We start from the raw sequence: 4,108 nt of genomic DNA, 5'->3' as shown, positions 1-4,108 counted from the left end.
TGAGTTAGTGTCAACCGAGCAGGGTCGGCTAATGAAGGATTTTCTTGTTTTGACATATTGAGTTCAATTGATTTGATTGATGGTTCTAGTTGACTAAGGAGATGAATATTAAGTATTCTAAGTTGTATTGAAGCCAACTTGACAATGTGTAAGATATAAATATAAGTTCAAGTTGAGGATTGTGTTGGGACTCAAAATTAAAGCCTCGATTTTGAGTACCATTAAGAAATCAAGCCTTGTAAATGCTTTCTGATGCATGTGTACCCGACTGTCCATTTGAGGCATAAGAGTTGTTTAATTCTTCTAGCACCTTTCATTCAGCATGTCCACTTATTCCATGAAGTTAAATTTCCATTCTGAGCCATTTCGTAAAGTCTCGTTTTGAGCAATTGTTAAATCTGCAGTTTTAACTAAGTGTCAAATAGTGATAGGAGGCCATGTTTGCAATTGAATATCTTGCACCCAATAATGTTTCATGACTTGCTACTTTGGGAGTGTTTAGTATCCATACTAGAGAGCCTATGTTTTAGATTTCAAATCATTTTGAGTCCATTTGTCTAGGTTTTGAATCCCTCAAAGTTGGTCTTTTAATGTTGTCATGCTGATGCAATTAGTTCTGAATTTTGGGAGGCACTATTTGACTTGTTATAATTTTGACCCAGTTGACTAAAATGCTAAAATTCTTTTTGTGTTGCATTCTAAAGTTTAGAGACATGCTGTTTTTTCATTTTGAGCTTATGACAAATCTATTTGATCAATTTTTGAACGCGATTCCAAACACAATTTCTAACTTTTTACCAGTGTCAAAAGGAGCAGATTGATCAATACCCCTATTTGTGATGTTATAGCTTGAAATTTGTGATAGGTGAGATTGAATGGATTGTACCACTGCATTGCACTCTAAAAATACTTCAAGTGTGCCAATTTTCAAATCTTGATGAATCCATATGCACACATTCCCAGGTCTATTATGTTTGCAAAAACTACTTTTCTGTCAGTGTTTCCAATCTACAAATTCTGAGTAGCCCACTTTGACTACTCACCAAATGTGTTCTATTAGTCGTCATGAGCCCAAATCACATATTTATACTCTCCTCATGATAGTGAACCAACGTCCCAATTTTTATGCCCCCAAGCATCAGTTTGCCTAGCTTTTGAAGCCAAATCCAAACACAATTTATTGTTTCCTAACATGTTTATGTGTAGGCAGTTCTGAAAGGGCAACTTCAACAGTCGATATCTTTTGACTAAGAATTCATCATGAGATGAGATTTGACAGGGCAAAAGTGTGTGGAACAGAGAATTAGTGTGTTTGATTTTAGAGCTTGGTCAGGTGTTTGAATCAATTTTTAAGGCCAACTGTTGGGCCTCTAAACACAAATTCACAATTTAAAAAATTGATTAAAAATAAATTTTAAATAATGAATCGATGATTGAATTTGAATCCCGTTAGTTTGAGATGTCCAATGGGGTCAAGGGACGAATATGAGAATGCCAGTTGTTTGAAAGGCAAATTTTTTTTAGCCAGACCCACTTTGGGGTTCGACTAATTTCTTTAGGCAAGGGATGGGATTGCTGAATGAGAAGTTGATCTATTGGAGAGTTTTAATGGCTGCCAAGAAGAGAGTGATAGCCAAGACATTTGTTTTGACCCTCATTATTCTCAATATTGGATCCTTTGCCTTATTTTCTTAGCATGATGGTCTACACTAGCAATCTCAATGGAACAAAAGTGTAGTAGAAACTAGACTTGTACATGCTAAGCTTCCAAGATCTTTCAAGAGTGGTGAATGAATAGTCTATGATAGATCTCATTATCATATAGATATATACATTGTTTTTGGGCATGTTCAAATGCATGCAAGTTCTGGTATGTTCCTACTTGATGCTCAGGACAAGCATAATGCTGGTATAGAGGAAAAGGTCAGCCTTTACACTTTAAAATGGGAAAAGAGCGTTATGGATATTGTCCACGAGGTAACTCTGACGAGTGTCATGTTTCAAAATAATTCAAATTTGGAGTGTGACTTTGTACACAATGTGCCTGCTATAGTTTTCACAACTAGAGGATATACATGGAATCTGTATCATGAGTTCAACCATGGGATCATACCATGGTACATAACATCTCAACATCTATAGAAGGAAGTTGTGTTTGTTATTGTTTACTGTCATAACTGGTGGCTAAGTAAGTATGATGACATTATGAGATAGTTAACTAAATACAGAGTTATAAACTTTAATAATGAAACTAAAGTTTCACTATTTTCTAGAGGTTACTGTTGGCTTGTTTATCCATGATAAACTAACAATTGATCCCATTTTAATGTTCCAAAATAAGAGCATACTCGACTTCACAGCCTTCCTTAATCGTGCTTATACACCTCATTAGTTTCTTCCTGACAACATAGCAGCAACAGATAATAAGTCTCGCCTTGTAATACTTGCTCGTATAGGTAGCAGAATGATCTTGAATTTGGTGGTCAAATTGGCTAAACAAATTGGGTTTAATGTTACGATATGGAAGCCACTGTGGACCACTAAATTGAAGACAACATATAGGCTTCTCAACTCCAGTCATGTGCTACTTGGTGTTCATGGTGCAACATTGACTCATTTTCTGTTCATGCGTCTTGGATTTGTCTTCATTCAAGTCATTCCTCTAACCCGCACAAAGGTGGAAGCCACATGCAATGAGAAATGAAGCTCCACTAGAAAATAAATAAAAAAGCAAACCCGTGGGTTAGTAAGAGCAGAGGAACACGTAAAAAGACAGAGGAAGGCATCAACAAGTAAAGACGTTAGTGTACATTTAGAAAAGAACAACCTCATGCATGAATGAGGAATGCCCATGATGAGGAATGTCTGAAAGAATCTACCCACGCATGAAGTGGCATAGAGATCCCCAGGTTAAAAAGGGGACAAGAAAAGCGGCAGGGGCATGGTAGCAGCCCATGCAAGGAGGAAACCTGTAAAGGGCAACTACACAATAAAGAAAAGAATCACTCAGGGCATGCAAACAAGGGAGGCGACTCACACTAAATAAGAAAGAATAGAGGTGTAGACAGAATCTGAAAATGAAAAGGATAGCAGGGTATTTTGCTTGTATATGATACAAAGCCTCCATTTCTAGATGCTTGTGTTTTCTTTACAAAACAGGTAGAACCTATCATGCCCATAAAGGATCCAACATCAGATATGGCTATAATTTCTAGAAAAGGATCTGCGTTAGTGATAGAAATCTGTGAGAGATAAAGCATGAAAAAATCTCAACAATGGTTTTGGGAGTTTGCAAGGTCTAAATTAGGAAATATTCTTGGGGCTAAAAAAACAACATCCACTAAGATGCTCACGGTAGAGGGAAGTTGCCCATGCAACAAGACTGCCCATAGCTAGGAGGAATTCACAAGAGAGAAGCCGACAAGTAAAAAAGGGGAGTCTCATGCATAGCAGGTGCGAAAAGGAGGAAGGATTCGATTATAGAAGGCAATTTAGGCTCTTTGATTGATGAAGAGGAAAAGCGCAGACGTAGAGGGAAAATCACCTTCACTTGTTTGTCCCACATTTGTCCTATCGAATGTTTGTGCTTCTTTAAAACAAAGGGCATTGAATCATTAGCTGAGTTGAATGGTCCGCAATACTTTATGATGTGGAGCTAGTCATGTGGGGCCAAGATGATAATAGAAAAGATGTATTTTAACCTCCAACGTAGGTATATGTGACATGTGGCTATTAGTCATATGCCTGTGAAGCCAAAATCAAGCCTTTATGGTGTTACACCCACCGTAAAGGTAAAGCAAAATGCATTAAAGGCTTGAGCATAAGCAATCTTAAAAGGCATTAAGCTACAGGAGAAGAAGGTTTGAAATATTAATATTAAAATGCTTCAAAAGCATAGGAGATGTGCCCATGTTTAGAGCTAATCAAACTTCAACATGTGGCATCGCAAGATTGGAGAGAAAGGAAAAGTGAAAATATAAAGTAAAAATCAAAAAGAAATTTCAAACACGAGTCCTTCAAATGAAGGATTTGAATAAATTTAAATAATTTATATATTTTATATTACGTAAATTTTAATTTTTTTGAATTTTAAGCTCTGTTTATGGCT

At 36.6% G+C, this 4,108-nt stretch overlaps 1 pseudogene; it reads left to right on the top strand.

Annotated features, from left to right (window-relative positions):
* Window positions 1–1,608: 1,608 nt before the first annotated feature.
* On the top strand, window positions 1,609–2,704 carry LOC149543008 (xylan glycosyltransferase MUCI21 pseudogene; annotated as a pseudogene).
* The last annotated feature ends 1,404 nt before the right edge of the window (window positions 2,705–4,108 follow it).

This window comes from Cupressus sempervirens, chromosome 8, assembly GCF_028749045.1.
Source record: "Cupressus sempervirens isolate cs-2001-9-10 chromosome 8, ASM2874904v1, whole genome shotgun sequence".
In the NCBI taxonomy this organism is placed as follows: domain Eukaryota; kingdom Viridiplantae; phylum Streptophyta; class Pinopsida; order Cupressales; family Cupressaceae; genus Cupressus; species Cupressus sempervirens.
The sequence above is the reverse complement of the archived record's forward strand: the minus strand, read 5'-3'. Positions and strand labels throughout refer to the sequence as shown.